Source organism: Pyxicephalus adspersus, chromosome 4, assembly GCF_032062135.1.
Source record: "Pyxicephalus adspersus chromosome 4, UCB_Pads_2.0, whole genome shotgun sequence".
In the NCBI taxonomy this organism is placed as follows: Eukaryota; Metazoa; Chordata; class Amphibia; order Anura; family Pyxicephalidae; genus Pyxicephalus; species Pyxicephalus adspersus.
In genome coordinates, this window is record NC_092861.1 from 55,751,605 (window position 1) to 55,773,448 (window position 21,844).

Here is a 21,844-nt window from a genome sequence, read left to right on the forward strand (position 1 = left end):
TTTGGTCCCCTGGCGGAGTCTCTTTAAATCAAACACATCACAATTTTAGGTCACCAGAGCTATGTGGTATTGAATTAGTTATCAGCTCAGATCTCAGAAACAACATCAATATTTCCCTTTTATATGGATAAAACATAAGGAATCCTCAGAACCAGAAAAATGTTGTACTATACTGTACAAAGTTCAGCATGGAATTTTAGACTATTCAACTTTGAATTCTTTACAGAATAGAATATTTATGTAATGGTACCCTTTTATGTTCAAGTATGAACATGCTGTTTGCATGCATCCATACTAAACATTGCCTGAATGTGTAATATTAGAGAGGTAGAGAGAATAGTGCATTGCTAAAACTACTTAGACACGTTAGATAATTGTTGCCCAAGATGAAGGGTTGTGCTCATTTTGGGCAGAAATCTGGGGCATGTACTATAGTCTCCTGAGAATGTTCATTAATCCCCCATGGTGGATTAACGAACCACCATTTGGAAATGTCTGCTGCGCATTGATTTCTTAGCTACATGCTATGTTTGCTGAAGAGGAGACCTATGAATGTTTTGAATGTTAATGACCTAATAATTTGAAAGGCTTGGGTGGCCTGTGATGCATGCTCAGAGAATGGTAAATATTTTGGACACTTCTTGTTTTGACTCAGTAGCCATTCCATGCCAGTACAAGACATAAGTGGAAGCAAGCAGGGCAGAGGGAAGTGTGAGGCCAGTGGAGATGCACGTGAATCACATTAGCCACTAGTGTGATTTTTACCTTTGAAGTCAGCAGATACACCAGCCATTGGAAAGGAACACTCACCCTTCCCCACTGCCAGGAAGCACTCCACCCATAAATTGCCTAAGCTATGAAAAATTTAAAACACTGAGCGACAGAACATAAATTAGGTAAGTATTGGCATGAGCCTGGACCTTCCTCTCCTTGCCAGACCCATTACTGCCAGATCACCCAGCAATGCAGGGGGATGTTTTTAAGATCTTGACCACTATGAAGCCTTGCCAAAATACTCTTACTACTAGCAGAAAGGTACCTTTGCACTCATAATATAAAATTCTATAATTATTCAAGTTTAAATGAAGTAATGTGGCAACAAAGTATCCAGAACTATTCCCAAAAAGGTATACCACACTACTAAACATGGTAGTTTCATATAGGAAACCACTGATTTAAATATAATTTTAGCAAATAACTCTATTACCAAAATTGAAGAAGTGACGTTAGATGGTTCCCTGCCTCGTGAACTGAGGCTGAAACATGTATTACATGTCATTTATTTCTACAAAAGATTTTTTTTTTAATTTCAGAAGTGGTCCAAAGTCCAAGAATATCTGACCATCAAATATTGGAGTAATGTTCCATAACGTTCTGAGGGTACCTCCCTGGAAGTTTTTTTTTAAATCTACTTTATCCCTGATTGCTCATAAAACTTTTTGAGATGCCTTTGTGGTTGAGTGAGCCCACCATACCCCCTTAGGCGTCCACCACCTGGGGTGCTTACCTCCTCCACATGTTTATAGAGAAATTGCTTAACTACTGGAATTGGGAGGCTGTTCTGCATTCTGCTTTCTTCCTTGCCATACAAAAAGTTAGTTTACAAAGCACTCATTGAGTAAGACTGCTCTTTATTTGCTGCCATGGCAAATTTTAACATACAATTCTGTCTATATGGTATGTATCTGTCAAGTACTGGACATAATCTTTTGTCAGAGTCAACCCCACTGCTCCTCATTGTCAGAAATCTGTCCTTTTCTCTGGAATAGAAGGCCCATGGATTGCCAAACAACTTCTCCCCCATCTCTGTACAGTTCAATTCAAACCATTGGTTCTCTCAAAGCTCTCCTCCTCAGGACTTTCCTTTAACTTATATTACTACATAGCTCTTTAAATGTCTCATTTCATGCATGTTTTTTTCACTGAGAATTGTTTTCCTCACCTTCTGACAGCATTTCTGTCACTTTGTAAGTGCAGAGTGAAGGTTTTACATACTCCTTATTTTCTTTACTATTATATTAAATAACTTAATTTTTGTAGGCCTGGGATGGGAGTTGGGGATTGTGTTGTGACTCATTACAACAGGAGCCGATTCCACTTTTCACTCAAAAATTCTGCATTAGTAGTAGGTTCCCAACTTTTGTCATCTTTTCCTAACTAGGTCACACTAACCTCTTCCTCACTAAAGTGCATGCGCTTTTCTCCTGCGCATGCGGGCAGTTGTGGGTGTGCCTGCGCCCCCTAGTTCTTTCAGTTTTACCCATCCCGCCGGCCAATTAGCCTGTGCCGAGCCCCCTAGCCGTGCTGAGCATTTCCTATACACCTGCTGAAAAATTCAGTGTTCTCCCTGTCCATCTCCTGTGTTAACCCCTTGTTCCCCAGTCTATGGTTTCCCAGCCAGTTCTCTTGTGTTGTTCCAGTGTTCCTCTGTGTCTGTGGTTATCCCTGTGTCACCTGTGCCTCCTGTCGCTTCCAGTGTCTCCTGTGTTCCCTATGTTTGTGGTGGCCACTGCGTCTCTGATCTTTATTTTCTGGATCCCTGGTATTTGACCTCTAAGCTTGTGACCTGACCTCTCTTGCTTGCTGCCAGCCTGGACCCTGGCCTTCCATGACAATTCTTCAGCCAACTGATTTGGTACCATGTATCATCCTGCCCACCTTATACGCATTGCTTTTAAAGAATACAAATTGGCAGCATTCATAGACCACATCCTCATTAGACTGACACATACTAAATCCACCCTACGGGCGCTTCCACTGATTTTAGACACTTTCCAAAATCTCTCATTTTTCAAAATAACTACTCCAAATTATCGGTTTTAAACATCTCACTTCTGCCACAAGTGGCAAAAGATTGCCAAACACTCTTTCCTTTCATATGGAAGAAGAAATCATTTACCTATCTTGGCATTCAATTAGCTACGTCAATGTGATAACTCTTTTCTCTAAATTTTGTCCCCCTTCTATCCAGGATCTTGACAGACCTGAAAAAATGAGATAAGTTGGTCTTCTCATGGTTTGGGGGAGCGGCTATCCTCAAAATGAATATCTTACCGAGACTATTGTACCTGTTGCAAACAATACATATACCAGAATCTTTTTTCAAATATTTACTCTCAATTTTCTGATCCTTTTTGTGGGTTCAAAGCCCCCCAAGAATTGCATTCCACTTGTTAACAGCACCAAAACACAGCAAAGGCAGAGGACTCCCAGATGTCCAGAAAAATTATTGGGCCTGTCATCTCCCTGTCAGGGTGATTGACTGGAATGCTAAATCTCAGTCAAAAGATTGGGTATCCCTGGAACAATTCTATTCCATTACCCCATTATGTCTTACTTCATGGCTGTGACTTAGAAGTAAAGCTTCTATCTCACCCTTTTATTGGCACTTCGCTAAGGATATTTCTACGATCACCCGTAAATTTCAAATAACATCAGTTCCAGGTACCCCAATCTGGTTTTATACAGCCTTCCAACCAGGATTATCTGATAATTTCCTGCAAGAATGACGTAGCAACAAAAAGTTAACAGCTCAACACTTTATCAAAGGCAGAGAATTCAGTGACAAACAATCGTTGTTGAATAGAATAGAAATCGTTGTTGAATAGAATAGAAACTTAAGGAGCTTCAATCCCATGGTGGACTTACCTACAACTAAGACATTTTTGTATACACCTGATATGAAGGAGAAATACTCCAGACACCTCACCCCCTTCGAGAAACTGTCTGCATCCACAGGGCCACTCAGACATACGATCTTGTCCATATACAGAATCCTTTCTGAACCCCCCTATGACTGCTTCTGCAAACAATGGGAAACTGATCTTAACCAAACCTTCACAGACAAGGAATAGGAAAATTATAATGTACTAACATTTAAAAGCTCACAAATTGTAAACAATCAGAAAAACAATTTCAAAATATGTACACGTTGGTACAGAGTACCTCACACTTTACACAAACAGACACCTCATTTCGATGGAAACTGTTGGAAGTTTGAAGCAGAAGAAGGCACATTTCTTCACACGTGGTGGAGTTGTCCACTCATCCAACCTTTCTGGTCCGAAGTCATGGATTTGATCCCAAGGATTACTGGAGAGCTGACCCCTATCTCTCCTGCACAAATTCTAAAAACATCACACCCAAATCACACCACATCAATGCAAAAAAAACTCCTCTGTTCCATATGTTGAATGCAGCTAAACTATTATTCCCGATACTTTGCAAATCAACGGTATCTCCCACTGTACGAGACTGGTTGATGCAAATTAGTCATTCAAGGGAAATAGAGGAACTTATCCATTCCTGACGAGACAGTATGGCTAGGTATTACAATCCTTGGGCATGCTGGTGAAACTTGCGCAAATCTCCAGAATATCACACTATTTGTAATGGAAACCAATAAATGTCCATTCCGACAAGAGAATTCTTCTGTTGTTTTCTTTCTTTTTTTGGTTTCCTATTTTCACTTCTTTCCTCCTGAGTACCCAATATCTTCCCCCTGGCTTTTTTTTATCTCCTCTTTCCCTTTGTCTGCCCACCCATCATTACCCAGTCCAGTGAGACAATAATAACTATCATCCTGAGGACATAATAGAAATGAGATTTTCACCTAACCAATCCCTATACCCATACATTTGTTATGTTATCTTAACCAGTCTTATTGGTAGGCTGAATAATTTCTTAAGGCACTTTGACTCCAAACATTTTTTTATATGTGTAAACTTGTTTTTCCATATTTATTATTAACTATAACTATAAACTATATTAAATATTTTTCTGTATACAAGTAGTCCCCTGGTTACATACGAGATAGGGACTGTAGGTTTGTTCTTAAGTTGGATTTGTATGTAAGTTGGAACAGGTACATTGTTTTATTAAATGCAATTAGGACAGATGTTTGTCTCAACATGTTATTAGGCAGTGTGGTGTCAGTTACTGTATAAAATCCTCACTGTAAGTTAATCATAAAAAAAGCAAAAAAAAAAAAATTTATAGAGCCTAGACATTTATTAACTTCTGGAGCAAGCTGTGCTTTGATATTCCAAAAGAAATAACTGCAGCGTTTTTCTTGGTCATTAAAGAGTTACAAGAGGTTGCAGAAAGAGCTCCGTCCTTAAGATCACCCACAACCTCAGCTGTGTTTACCAAAAGACTTCTTCTGCAAGTCATGCAAGCCGCCTCCTCCCCCCTTCAAGCCTCAGTTCTGCACAGAGCGAGCAGGAAAGCCCCGTTTGTATCTAGGAGGCGTCTGTATGTCGGATGTCCTTAACGCAGGGATAAGGCAAAGTGGTTTTGCGTGGGTTTCCTCCGGATACTTTGATTTCCTCCCACATTCCAAAAACAAGCAATTAGGTTAATTGGCTTCCCACCAAAAAATTACCTTAGACTGTCTTAATGACATATGACTGAGGTAGGGACATTAGATTGTGAGCCCCTTTGAGGGACAGCTAATGACATGACTATGGACTTTGTAAAGCGCTGCGTAATATATTGTCGCTACATAAATACTGTGTAATAGTATTATTTTAAACAGCATTGCAAACATTTTTTCACACAAAAAACACATTTTTATCACTTGATATTATGTCTTAAAGTGAGTGTTTAAATGTAAAATTGTGAAAATTTAAGTATTCTTTCACATGTACTTTTGGTTTGGTGGATCAAGCCAGTTGTGTTGGCTATTCTGGCAGTGCAAAATGATTCTTGGTTTTTCTTGTCATATTTTGGAAGAATTTGATATCTGTTATATATTCTACCCCATTATAGCGTATATCATATTTAGGATTATTTACATTTTATTACAGTCTTCTCAATATGTTACCATATGACTATTCTTATGAACACAAGAACTTTTTTTCCTGTCAGGTTATCAAGTGGGAAATGTATGCTAAGAAATGAAAGAGGAGATGTGGTGAAAGCAATGGGAAACCACATATTTGTCAGCACAAGACTGAATTAGAAATGTGTAATATGAGCTGCTGCTAAGGCCTACAAAAATGTTCTTAGTACTTAGTACATATCTATGGATCACTCATTTATACTCCTTTGATTTAAGACCTACAAGGTTCACCTGAAATTTTTCAATATGCTTTTTTACTTATTGAAAGAATTATACAATGTGTTTAAATATTGTTGGGATATGATAAGTAGAAAATAACTGGTTCTTACATTAAATGTATTGTTTACCAAAACTGCATGATCTGCGATTTAGGTAACTCATCCGTTATTCCTTTTTTAGCTTTAAAAAGGCCTTCCAGTCCATCCTCTGAAGAGGAAATTTTTGAATTTTTTTTCTTTTAATGGTAAATAAACATTTTTGTTTAGTGTTTAGAATATGATAGAACTAGCTCACATTGGTCCCACCCATGACCAGTATTAGGGAATACATGGGAATGGTAAGCTTTGTCCTATTGCCACTAGCCACTCATTTAAGCAACACAAAATCCTCTTTCATGTTGAATGAGCATGGTTGTTGGTGTTTCGAGGTGTCTAGCAAACTTCTAGATTTTAGGAACCATTCTCCAAAAGGTAACTTATTTCTATTGCAGAATCACAGCATCCTATCTATAAGATTTTTTGATATTATTTCATACAATCTCATATTTTTATGAAAGAGAGAATGGCTTAAAGTGGAAATAAACTTTGTAGGCTGTGCTGAAGATAGCAGACAGCGAGTAATGTCATTGCATTGGTTTAGTATATGGTATGTGCCCAATTACCTTGTACTTTCTATAGTAAAAACTTACTTCTTATCCCTACAAGCTGAAAATCTCTTATCCAAGTGTGCTTACCTTTTATTAGTGTCAAAATGTGTGTACAGTTTGTGTAGTCATTCATTGGCAAATATATATTGATTGTATGACAACAGTTGGTTACAAATTGACATAAAATGATGATAAGTACTCTAACTACCACTGAAATGCACTGTTAATATACTAAGTGTATTATTCAAAGTGACTAGGAGAAGGCTCACAGTAACACGCTTCCAGTTTGGTGCAGAAGTACTGTGGATAATCTTTAGAAAGAATATATGATGATGAGAAAGAAAAAATATGGGTAAGCAGGTAAATAAAGGCTACAGTATGTTGAGACTGGCAGTGAGGTTCCAGAGCATTTACCTTCACCAAAGAACTCCTGCCTTGAGGTAGACACTACAGATGCAACCCAATAGAAAATTTGCTGTGGAACGAGTGGCCAATTAGCTGCCAAGCCATCTGCCAGGAGCTGAGTAGGATTGCTTGATCCCACTGCAGTTCTGAACCTGCTCTAGGTGCATTGGCACACATTTTCTTTCTTTTGCTATTTTTTAGAACATTTTTATATGGTGACATATCTCTTCCTGTAGGAGGAAGACGGAAAAAGGAACAATAAGATACTGACTGAAAAGGACTGCAAGGCAGTATTGGGTAGCCCTCCAAGATCCCACAAATCAACCATATGGACCCTACACAAAGAGCCAGATGCACACCAATGACTCATAAAAAACTCAATAATTTCGGGACAAACAGACATCCAGGCCTCACCAGCGACCTCCTTTCCCTGACACATGTCAACAAATAATGGGCTTAATTGTAGAAACTCCACAATTAAGTTGTACAGAAATGCAATCCTTGAGCAAGGCAGAATAATCTTGTTTGAAAATTGAATATAGTAAGGAGTATATATATAGTATATAGAGTATATATAGTATAATATATATAATATAGTATAGAGTATAGTATAGTATAGTATAGAGTATAGTATAGAGTATTCAGGTTGCATTAAAAATATATACTAGAATATAGCTAATAAAATCATCAGAGAATCATACAAGTCCTGAACCATAGAAATAACTAAATGCAAATCAATAATTTATTATGGAATAAAATGAATTATGTCAGATCAAAGAATGCACTGACAGATGTGACTCAGATATGCAGCTATCCAAGACTTGGCAGTAAACGCATATCTGTTCAGTGCAGGAAGTTTTGTGATTTCCTAGATTGTGGCAGTTGACAGGTAAATGTCAGCACTGTCCTTAGAAAGTAATATGAGGAGGAGGTGAATGTCTGCGCCAACTTATGCCAACAACATGTGCACCTCTGATAAGACTCACAAAAATGTTCTTGTTACAAACAATATATACCTGCCGTAATTGTCAGCTTTTTTAAAAAAATTACATTTAAATAATATTTACATTAAAAGCCTTAGTACAGGTTAAAAAAATCCAACAATCCACTGCTCCACACATTGTAAATGGAGTTTTGATGCAATATTCAGTTGGGCAGCTGCACAAAGACCTAACAGTCTATGATCTAGTGCACTGTAAGCTTAGGTCATCCAGGATTTGCTCTTGCAGTAAGGTGGAGTAGGAAGATCTGTGATGTCACATGGGCAGGTCAAAGACCAATTGGAACAAATATCTATATACAAATATAAAAAGTTGTCAGGTGTGTCCCAAAGCTGGAGGGGTGTGTGTGGTAGTGTACATCCTGGAGTTAGATTGAGAGGACAATAAATGGTAAGACTCTTTTTCCGTTGATATATAGACATAACCATAAATATGTATAGTTTTCCCACTGTTAAGAACAAATAGTGAGATCACATCAGTGAGACAATTACATGTCTTAGATTTGTTTCTTTTACATACATGCAAAGGGTATAAGGATTTTGGTTGGTTAGTGCCAAATATGGGAACATATAAGACTGCCCATATCCATGTGGCAAAGCAAACTTGACAGTGCTACTTCAAATTCTAGTTACATATTTTTAAACTCACTATACCCCTCCCCAATATATACAATCTGGATGAAGCTATGCTTTTCAAAAAGTGTTATATTGTTTTATATAGTCAACTCAACGTTGGGTATAGATTTTTAAATAAGGTAATCGACTGCTATATGATTTGATGCATGACTTGATGATTTGATGCATATTAGATCTTACATGGTATTTACCAGTTCACTTATAACACTCCAATATTACATGTATATTTACCTATGAAAACATTTTGATGTATATATATGTGTTAGTGTATGTTTCAGAATAAAGCAACAATGTTCACTAAAGAAGAAGAGATGACATGACTAAGGTTTCTCCTGTGGGTAAAGAACAGGTACACTTTAAATCCTTTTTAATTTGTAAGCAAAAATGGATATTTGCCTTTTCTAATCTTACAGGCACACAGGGAAAATTATAACAAGTTCCAGTTTATTGCTGACTTTGTAGCATTGTAAATATCCTTATTAGGGCAAATAATTTCCTGTACTACATCCATCATTTTTCCTGAAGAAGTTAGAACAAATTCTTTGAAACAAGTGTGATCTGTGGAAAACATAAAAAACAGACTTATGAAAAGGCATTGGGTACCTATTCCTTGCCTAAAATTCAAACTAGTATTTAGTCTTTTCAAGAGTGCCAGGAACAAAAAAGTAAAAATAGTTATTAGGGGCTTTATGGAAACTATAACAATAAACTAAACGCCAAATAAAAAAGACAATTTGGGGTTGGATAGAAGCCTGATATCTTGAAATAATAAAACATGGGTAAGAAATGTAATTTGCGATCAACAGTAGCTGTCAGAAATGCAACTTTCATTTATTTTTAGTAACAAATTAACCAATCTTAGGAAATTCACAACACCTCTTTGAATCTTTGCACAATTGCGTGTGTATATATAATAATAAATATATATATATATGTATATATCTTTATCTAAGAATATTTAAAATTGCATGCATACAGCCACAGTAGGCACGTGCCTGTAGGCACCAAGAGTAAGGCGGCTTTTCTTTTTAGAATTATTAGTGACACAATTTGTCCCCAAATCAGTAGAAATAATTTTTTTCTATGACTTAATTTACTTATCTCAATATTTTTAACCAGGTTAGACCAAGAAAGCAAGAAAATGTGTTGTGTGAAATATGTGATCTTGACAAACAGTTTTTTAGGGCACAGGTTTCAGTGATCATTAGATCAATATTCAAACTGTCTACAGATAAAAGTGAACAAACAGCACATATTCATTTTCATAATTTAAATTAATAACCATCCAGATTTGTTACATATAAAAATTATGTACCTTTTTACTTTTAAAATTCATGTAATATATAAGGTCTGTTCTTTTTGTTATTATTTATGTATTTATGTATTTATTATTTATTATTTATGTATTTATGTAATCATGCCAAGTTTGTAGATGCCAATACATTTGTAGTGGGATTTAAAATCATCACAAGATCTGCAGATAACACTTTAATCAATTTTCAAAGTTCAGGCATCTTCAAGAAGAGATTGTATCAATTTAAAGTTGATCTCCAGATATTAAACCCCACTTTTCTTTAAGTGTCTGCTGGCATTAAAAAAAACAGCTTTGGAGGCCATAAGCATTGGGCATCCTAAAATATTTTATTGAATATATGATCTGTTGTCTTTTTCCTCCATCTATAGGTACTGTCTCTTTTTGCCATTGTTACTGCAAGGATTGGGGGGGCATGTCATCCAGGAGAAAGGAATTAGGGTGTTTCATGGCAAGTACTTATGGGGCTTGTCTACAAGGTCAAACAAGGACTACAATCTACATCCTCAGTCCTCATTCTTGGGTTGTGGATGTTGGCAGGGAGGGTATGGACTGGTGGTGGAAGAGAGATGGTTAGGTTAATGTGAGGGAAGGACCAGTTTAAGCATAGGGTAAACTGGGCGATTGCCCCAACTGGGAGGGTCTTGTAGGCATGGTCATTGCAAACAAAGGGAGGAACCACATTCTCAATCCCCCCCTCCTTAGTTACTATCTTAACATCCTCAAGGCCTTTCACTTCTTCTGTCAATGGCCAAGGCAAACTACTCCCCCAGTTGCATTGGCAACACCCACAAACTTTCTCATGTTGCTGTGAGAAAATGTTTCAAGCCCATTTAGATGTGCTCAAACCTGCACGCACAAGGTCCTCATTTGTTTCCATAGCATCATCCAAGATTACTATATTTCAGCTCCAAATGTAACACAAGCCTTTTACCTCTTTTGCCATGTCAGTTCCCACAATTCCAGGTGTCAATAAGCTAATCAAGGCTTGTATGTGTTCTCATGGCAATGAAGGAGATGGACTTTTGGGTTACTAAGGAAGCCATGAGGAGGATTGAGAGAATGTTGTAATGGCAGCAGAAGGAAGGAGTGTGTGACTATTTATTTAGCAACAGAGAGGTTTTGCAATGTTAACAAAATAGAAAGAAACTGTTTGCCTTGCCATGGCAAAGGAGGGGAGTTGTGGGTTTTGCATTAGCAATGTGGTTAAAGGGGCAGTGAGTTTTGCATTGGCAATAGAAGGGTTAATAGTGTGATGCAACTCAATTTAAGGCATGAACAATTTTTGGGGGTTACCATGGCTTTGTAGGTGAGGATTTTTTAGTTTAGCTATGGAAACTGAAAAGGCTTGTGGGTGTTGCCATGAAAAACGTTTACTTGTTGGTGTTGTTATCTCACTCTAAAGGGTAAGGAGGTAACTTGTGAATGTTAACAAAAAAGACATGATTTAGGATGCAGCCATGGCAATAGAAAAGAAGGAAGGGCTTCTGGGTAGTGCCACTGGAGCAAAGGAGGGGGAAGCTGCAGGAGCTCCAGTGGTAAATAACAGGAAGAAGATGACAACAGAAGGAAATGCCTAATTTCAATGGGAGGGAATAGTTGGTGTTACTATGGCAATCTCCCAAGACGTTTGTGATGATAAAAATGTATCTTCTTTTTCAGCTAGGATCTAAAACTCTGCTCTAATGTCTGCACTCACAAACATTTGTCCCATTTGTAATTGTAACCTCCAAAACAAAGCCTGCCACTATTGTTGCAAAATATTGGCTGTTTAACATGGTAGCCAGCAATGTGCTAAGCCACGGACGCTGCATGCTTAAAGCACAGGGTCACGTTAGGCAGAAAGATCGAATGTATGCATAGTCATTGATTATCTTAAAATGAGATGGATAAATGACTATTTAAAAAAAGACTAAACACGGACTACCTACCATATGTAAAACACCTTCCTAATGCTAATATATTGTGTGCATGTGCGTGTGTGAATACACAATGTACATAGTGCTCAAACAATAAACTGGAAGCAAAATGGTAAACTAGACAAAAATCCATAAAGTATTAAATGACTTTACTACCATAAACAGTGGTATTACATTGTGTTGAAGTGTTGCAAACCAATATAGCTTGGTGCTCTTGGTGCTAGTACTTATCCTGAATGACATGGCTTTTTAGAAGCTCTTTCGAAGTGATTCACAAAGTATACAATTTGTGGTAAACCAGCAGCGTAAAAGCCAATGGTGTCTCTGCTTTTATCTAACCATAAACAATTAGACTTGGATACAGTACACTTGGTAATTGAAATATTAAGGGAAAATGATCTGAATCTCATGGTAACTGGATTAGTAACTTTAACCTACAGTTGTATTTTTCCATTAATAATGCAGAGTAAATTTAACATAATGTTTTGTAACGTGAAATTTTCCAACAGCTTAGAAAATATATCAGCCTTAACAACATTTGGTATTATTTATATTAAAGGTGCTTGACATGACAATGGGAACTTCTGTATTATTCAAGTGTTAGATAAGTATAGTGTTAGAAGCCAAGTGAACAATAAAGTGTTAGTTGTAGCAATAGCATGGCAGAGAAACTCTTTCTTAGTTGGTTCCACCCTACTGTAGTGGTCTATGTTTGGCTATGTTTTTTTCCTTGCACTTAGGTTGTATGTATGTTGTTAAATGGAAATTTAATATAATTTCAAAAGGTATTTATTTTAAATAACATTTCCATTTAACTTAATAAAATGTACAATCGAAATAAACTTTGGTGTTTTATAAATAATTTCTATGTTTCTTTGTAAATAAAATAGTGTCTGAATCCTTTTCATCTGTTAGCTCTAAATGGTGCTAGTTCCCTTTCAATCTCTATACAACCACTCCATATGAAATACAGTGATGGCTTATGACATTTCTGCAACTGGGGTTTCTGATGGTGGGAACAAAGGACAATACCAGTGTAAAGTATAGGGAAGCTTTTGGTCCACATTGAAGTCCCATGTTGCATGGTGACAACGCAGAAAAACATGAAAACATGAAAGACATGGACTAAGCATTGTTACCCTATACCAGGAAATACCTTCATATCAGCACCACCAGGTATTATGTTTAAAGAGAAATTGAATTTCCCAAAATGTACAAAGGGATAGTTTTAGACTTTGTACCCCTGCCATTCTGGCAGTTGGGGTTCTTGAAAAAAAGGGGGGACAATTGCCCAGTTTGCCTCACCCTTAAACTAGCCCTTCCTCACAGTAACCTAACCCACTCTCTTCCCCCATTTTTGAAATCAAAAATACCCAACATTTGTTTAAGTCCCTTGCTGCAATTCCTTCTCTGCTGCCTGTGCAGTGCAATCCTATTGACTTCTAAGAGTCATTTCCCAAATGCTAAAGAAGCACAAGTAAGAAGAAAAGGACTTTCAATGGGAAAATGTAGACAAATGATAGACTGTGTGGACTTACTTTATTAAATGTTGTAAGGCTTTGACAACCAGAAGTGTGTTTTAAAAAAAAAATCATGATGTTTCCTAGTTATTCATACTGTATTTTGAATTCAAGTATTATTTTTAGAATTGCATTTACTACCTAACTATTACCCTTTTGCTACTGACCACAACCCCTGGAAACCATATAGAAAACAATCACTGATCTATAGAAGTACCTATATACGTATATAGACCATGGACATTGTAGGGAAATGAGCACTTTAACTGAAAAAACAGAAAATTTAGAATTTATTCAGCAACTTCACTAACAAAATGCAACATACATAAAGCACATATTCTTTAAGCATGTAACAAAAATGAATGAATCAATATTCGTTTTAATCTTTATATTTTTAGACCATGATATTCTATGTGGTGAACCTCAGTGCAGTTGGAGATTTATTGTGTGGAGACCTGAAAAAACTAGCACTAAATGCCAGCTGGACAGAAGAACTGTAGCGCTTTTCAAGATTTCTCCCTTTATGGAGCTCTTAGTTGAGCTTTCTCTGCAAAACTATATTCATATACCCAACAATTGTAAATTTCTGTCCAGGGGCTTATTAAATAAAACAATGGACTGAAATCTATTTGTACCTATTAACATAAACAATATATTTCATGGATTATAACAATTTCATAGAATTTTAATAATATAAACAATTTAGTCTGTAAAATAAATCTTTCAATATAACAAAGGTTAAAAACGCATGATCCAGGGGGTGTGGCCTGGTCATCACAGTGTGAGCTGCATTCCCAGGGAGCTTGCTATTAAACTCACCCACTGAGCGCCCATATACCCACCTTTAGTAAATATTGGGATAGAAAAGTGATTCTACATACCTCAAAGTAATCAGTAAATTGATTATGGAGTGGTATTTGCTGACAGTGGTGGATGCAATTTGTGATAATTTGAGCTGGCATCATCTTGACATAACTATCTCTTTGATTGAAAATCACTGGGTCAGGATCTGCAAAGTGTGGGTTAGCATTTACCTCTGAAACTGGAATCTGTCTGGTAGGGAGATTTGAGCCTCTTTTTAGGACTACATTGCTAGAGACCCCATCAGACCTAACATGCGTCCTAGCTCTTTTGTAGTGCCTATTGCTACCTCTAGAGCTCTTTTACTGTTTAATTGAAAAAGCTTTAGTTTGGTTGGTGGAAAGGTTGTATCCTCCTGTTCTAGTCACAAGTGTGCAACAAAGATTGTTGGAAGTTGTGGATCTTCTTATGAAAACTCTTAAGCAAGAGTCATTTAATCTTATGATCCAACCACTACTGCCAGACACCACATTCAAGTAGGTCCTACACTCCCTGAGATCCTCATCATGCTACGCTATGGCTTATATTAACACAGGTGTTATGCTTTTTATTACATTATTATTATATTATAAGTACATCTGCAGTTTGTGCTTAGTCCGCTTGCAAAGTTCAACAAATGCTTGAGTGAACCCACCTAATGTTGCTTTAAATGATGGTTTGGCAACAATGCTGCACTGCTCCTGAATCAATAGCAGATTTGCCAGATATGCTATGCCTGATTGCACAATGGGATGAAATTATGTTGCAAAGGGGTGTAGCTCTGTTTATAGAACCCTTCTAGTGTAAGCTTAGTTTCACCATGAAATGAAAATGTTTCTGTTTTATTGGTTTCAACTAATAGAGTGTTTCCAAAGTTTTACTGCAAGGCACACTGGCAATAAAAAGCAACACCCAATAACTAATACGAATTAAGCTCTTCCCTCCCTATATAAGCCACAAACTGTGAATTTTATATTCTGATTGTTGCTCTTGATGAGGGTAGGGAGGGAGAGTTTGCAACTATAAAATAATCCTTAAAACTAAAAGCCAACCTTGTCCTGCTATTTCATTCACTCACTTGTCTACATAGTAAACTTTCCTATACCTGCTTTATGTGTTTTAAAGATGAATAAATAATGAAATAAGCTTCTGTAATATAATACAGCCTTCAAAAACAGTATTAATTGCAGTGATGTTGCCTATTGCCACCCTTATTATTATTATTATTATTTATGTATTGGCAACATATTACACAGCGCTGTACAAAGACCATACTCATGTCACTAGCTGTCCCTTAAAAGAGCTCACAATCTAATATCCCTACCATAGTCACATGTCATTAATGCAGTTTAAGGTCAATTTTGGGGGAAAGCTATTTAACACAACTGCATGTTTTTTGGAACACCCTTAAAGCTTTAACCTTCTCTGCCCTCCATGCATTTTTCACCTTTTTGTGAAAATATGCAGTTTTTACAAAATAATTTAAAATACATATTTCCACAACATTTAGCTAAAAAATATTGTAACCTCAGTAGCCTGATCTGATCTGGATGAAGGCTAAGGCCTCTTAAGTAGTCTAACCTGCTTTATCAGAGGATACAACGGTATTGACAACTACCCATATATGTTTGGACAGCACATAAAAAGCACATTTAATTTGGGTAATCTTTGATGCCTGTTTTTTTGTCAGTTTACCTTTACACATGAGGCGTTAGCCATGTCACATTTCTGCAAATGGACAATTAGCGCACTTTCATACAAGTTTGTTTGCAAAGGTGCCTACCTACGCACCCAGCATCGGCACTGGTGTGTACAAAGGAAGACAGTCCAAATATGGACAGCAGTAAGCCAAGTGTTTGGTGACTTCATCTGCTGTATCTGGAGAACTTGATTTCACTTGTTAGGCACTATTGTGCTATTGTTAGGTTTTGTGTTGCAATCACGGAGCCTTCTGTGGGGCTTGTCTCACACTTTTGGGGCATTTTGGACCATCTGATTGCAGGACTACGTTCTATGGCATTGAATTTTAGTGCTGGCATGTTTTTAGACAACCACTCTGGGGCACTACAGATTATTGGATTACATCAATGTATTACACTACTGGCTGACAGCATTACCGTGTTTCGGGTAGCAATACAAAGACCTTTTAAGGATGCTGGATTGTACTATTTAGGATTTCTGAGTTGCAATGCTGAATTGTTCTGTGACACTGGTTGCAGTTTCAGAGTAGTCTGGGGGAATACATTAGTGAACCTGAAACAATTTGCTTTATGATTAACGTATAAACTTTTCTTCTAGCCCAGGGGTCTGCAACCTGCGGCTCCGGAGCCGCATGCGGCTCTTCAGCCTCCTTGTTGTGGCTCCCTTAAAAAATCCACACAAAAATGCTTTTATAGGAACATATAATAAATGTAGTACACATAAAACTGTGGCTCCTAAAATGAAATGACGAATGAGGCTGTGAGAATGGTGAGCCAGAGTATAGAACTAAGGTCAAAAAATGTGTAAACCTACCAATTAACTTGTTTTACTTGGTCCCTTTTCATGTTGTAAACATTTTGTAAGATCTGTTTGTAAATTGCAAAAAATACCTTTCGATCTTGCAAGCTGACAACTTCCTGACTTTTTTGTTTAGGTTGACTGGTATATTGGGCCTATTTTAGGAAAGCTCTCTAAGACTGGAGAAGATAGACTATTAAGGGAGAACCTGGGTGATTCAACACACCAGGAATTATCTGTTCAAGGAATGAAAATATCTTGGCTGCAAGCAAATAATTTTTAGGAAATCCATTTTAGGATTGCTGGATCACCCAGGTTCTCATATGTTAGTCTATCTTCTCCTTTCCAGGCGAGCTTTGAGAGGATTACAGAACCATGCTTACCTAGGTTATGGAGAAGAGATGTTAGTGGGAGTACTGTAGTCCTATAATGTTTCTTTTGTCCTGATACAATAGGGAGGGAGTACAAAACTCTTTATATCTATGTTATGTGTGAGAGGATGTGTTCTGTAATCCTGTTCTAGTGTGACAACACTGCTGCACTATGAACACAGTACAGGGAGTGACTGTTGTCATCTTAGGACTGAAATTGTGTTACTGGCAAAATCATCACGTTAATAGAAAAGAGAACATTGCTTTCTTTTTCATTCTCATACTATTCTATGAAAAAAAGAAAATTATGGCAGTAACCATATCTAAGGACTAATAGGCTGCATTATATTACACTTTTGTTTCTGGATCACCAAAAACTAGATATAAAATAAAAAATGTTAAGGGCTTTTTAAATGACAAGTCATCACGTGTGTGTTTACCTGACTGTGTTGGCTTCAGTGAGGCTGGTCAGTATTTTTACATTTTATCCAATATGATAACTTGTGTGACCAGTGATTTACTTCTTCAGCTTTCCATCATTGTGAAATATGTGGACATGAAACATTCAATGACCTGTATATAAACTGGATTTTACCATTTTACTTATTTATGAGTATTTACTTTCTTTCCTTTTCACTTCTAATATTAAAATATATTTAATAGTAATGAGTTTCTAATTCTGTTTACAAATGTCAAAGAAAGTACAACAAGAATAGCAAAGGAAATACAAATGAACCTGTAAAAGGAGAACGTTCCGCTCAGTTGCAAAAAAATGAAAATTTTAATTAGGCAGAACAGTTCACACTATCTTATGTCAAAAAGAACAAGTGTGAATGAGCTGTGAGGTCAGGCTAATGAAACATATGGAACACATTCAAACTCCACAGTACATTATCCTTTTTTTAAGTATAAAAATTTCTTCACATTGTCTAAAATGTAGTAACTAGTAACCGCAAATTGTTTCATGTTCTTTAGAGACAAAATAAATATACCTAATCTTTGAAGACTTAAATGCTTCTGAACCATCTTTTGGACATGTAAACTATTTTTTTACAGAATCTAAATGATCAACTAGATGATAAAATATAAAACCAGGCAACACGAGCAGAAAGTGCTGTAATACAATTAAATATTAGTTACTGCTTTTCACCATGTTATTAAAATTTATAGTTTATTTAAATGATGAATAAGTAAATCAAATTCCACTCTTCTGCGTGTTTATATGATATTGATCGAGACATGATCCATCTACAAATATCTGTTATGTGAATAGAGGAAATCTGGCCTCAGCTCTGACTTCATGGACTACAAAGCCAGACTACAACACTTTACCAGCGCACTCACTGTTGCCAAGCAAAATTATTTCTCCACTGTCATATCCTCTCAAGCGTCCAACCTGTGATAGATCCCTTTGAACGACAATTATTGCACGTGTGTACACAGCCTATGTCGGGTAAAGTAATAATATGTGTGTTTAAACAAAACCGGAAGTCAAAACTGAAGCGCAGTATAGGGTGTTTATATTGATAATAGCTTGTTGAGACATTCTTTAACTGTGGGCTTGCAGCACATCCAGATGTGAATTTGATTGAATGTGATTCTGAAGATTTAACTAATAGCCAAAGAATCACTTTTGGATACAAATAAAGCTGCTGGATGAGATCAGCAAATACAAAGTAAAAAAAATGTTAAAAATGTTTTATTAATAATGTTATAATAAACAATGCTGTAAGAAACCAGGTTCATTCATTTGAAGTTTTGCTTAGAAAACACATCCTATATGGGTCCTCTGAGCTCTATTTATAAAGCAAAGAATTTGACATTCCCTCAAACATTCCCTGGTGGGAATCAATTACTGTCATTGAAACACATGGACCTAGAAGATTCTCACAAAGGAATGTTTGAAGGAATGCCTGATTGCCTGTTAGAAAAAATAAAGCCCATAGTTTGTTTAACAATACATTGATTAAGAACACAATTTATAAATGATTTACACTTAAAAAGTGTAATCCAAAAATATTTTTTAGCACTTTACTTTTGTTTCTTGTATACTGGTATGAAATATTTTCTCAAATGTAAAAGGTAATTTCTATACAAAGTATACATATGTTGTACATGTTTTGTATCACCTAATACGTTTTTCTGTGCCCTGTGCCCTTATATTCCTGTAAAATTATGCATTTCCAAAGACACATTTTCTAGCCTGTTCAGAGCAGCTTAGATATACCTGTTTAATTTCGGTTTTGTACAGCTCTACTGAAAGACTGATGACAGGTGAGAGGAAGTTCAAGGTCAAAAGAAAACAAATCTGAGATTAACAGCAAAGAAGAAAAATTCCTCCAGTGGCCGAATGAATCATATAACTAAATGGCAGCCTATTTCTAAAACTGGAGAAAAAAACAGTAACAAAAGTGGAGTTGTTGCCTGTAATGACCAATCAGTTTCCTTGTTTCATGAACTTTTTTAAATGATTATAGGGCTGAACTTTATATGCTCTCTGGTTGTTACATGCTAAATGCATCCAGAAGTGTGTATTGTTTCACAAAGGTAATATTGTGGTATGGTCATGAAATTTAGAATCTATATGTGCAAGTTAGTTGATATGTTCTAACCTTATCAGGCAATTGGAAATAGTTCTCTTGTGACCAAAGATCAACTTCCCTATAATGTTTAAACCAACGGACACATTTCAACCCTGGAAACAAGAAAAGGTTTACCTTAGTGATGACGGAATTAAACTTAAGATCTGGCTAATCTTCAAATTGCAAATCTGTTGGTTCTTATCAAGATATTATTTTTTTAATAAACAGTATTCATATAGCGCCAGTATATTACGCAGCGTTGTACATTAAATAAGAGTATGAAGATCCTCTGTATATGCATTCAGAATTGTCTAGCCTGCAAAGGGAAAGAATTTTACAATTTATGACGCACAATTGATGTGATGCCTAAATTGTATTTTTCATACAGATCAGAAAATATTAAATGAATATCTTCAAGAGAATCAAAAAGCAATAAATTAGTGATTTTCCAGATTTTATAATCCCTATTTCTAACATGGGGCCTAAAATTTTCTTAATATAAGAGACCAAGATGAGCCTTTAATACTGATTACAAAATAAGCAAAATATTCACTCAATATTATAGCTCTCCAAACTTTGCTGTTCAGATTTTTGGGGGGCGCCAGGCTGTGGCTGCTGGAAGAAGAAAATGCTAAGGCATCAGTGGTCAGTGTGATTTATTTTCAATGTTTTTAAGGTTGTTTACTACCACGATTCTGTTTTATAAATCAAAACACGCTAAAAATGTTGTTGTACTAATTTCTGACGCTGTAAACCTAAATTGACCTCATGTAAATATTTTATGAACAATTTAATTAGTTCATAAAATTTACACATTAGTGATATTCTCTGACTCAGAAGATTGGTTATATTTTTGGGTAAATATCTTGGGATTCGCAAATGCCATTATAATTATATTGGAAAAAGTTTTAGGAAAATGCAGTCTTTTTAATGTTTTACTTTTAGTCCTAATTAAATATTGGAACAAATAATATGTGTATACAAATCATCTACCAAATGAAAGGCTGTATTTCCTGGGAAAACATTGAAACATTGGGCCTGATTTATTAAAGCGCTCCAAGAAAGGAGAAATTAGACTATCATGGGTGAACCTGGGTGATCCAGTAAAACTGGAATTGATTTATTAAAAAACATTTACTATCCAATCCAGGTTTGCTGGATCACCCAGGTTCTCCCATGATAGTTGATCTTCTCCAGCCTTTGAGAGATTTACTAAATCAGGTCCATCTACTTTAGTTTTATAATTGGACTTCAAAATCAAAGGGGTGAATAAAATGATCAATGATGAAGTGCAGTCTCAACCACTGCACTCATGTTGGTTATAACAACAAAGCTTTTTGCACTAAGATTAGCAAATTTTGCTTTTTACATTTACTATATATTAAACCATTTTGCATATAATAACACATTAACCAGCAGTATTCTGACCTGTAGTAACTATTTATCACATTGGCTGTTTTATGTAAATAGAATTTTAGAAATGTCAGATTTGGTATGAGATCATTATTATAAGCTATTATTCACAAATACAATTTGTGTTTGCAGAATGTTTACTATCCCTAAGCTAAAACAATTCTTATCAATAAGTACAAAATATCTGTACTTATTTCAGAATCATTTCTATTTATATCAATATAATATCCATTGTTGTAATGTCAAAATGAATCATCCTGTTAAAAAAAAATCTAGTTTTAGTCCTGAAATGACCCTTAAAATACAAAATATGTGCATAATGAAAGCATGTAACAAATGCAATAACAGATGAGACATTAACAAGCAGTGTATAAACACCTTCCGCAACTCCATCCAGGCAGCTAAAAATAAATGGAAAGAGGCTTAAAGAACATGAAGAAAAGATTAAGTGGAATACCACAAAGAAAGACTTGGTTTTATGCATACACTGGATATGTATTGCTGACATATGCTCATTAATAAGTCTTGTTTATCCAGGTCACCATGGTACTTGGAGACAACACAATGGAAAGCAGTCTTCCGCTGTATTACCGTTAATGATGAATGGCTATATCTTTTGTAACAGTGAAAGATATATTAT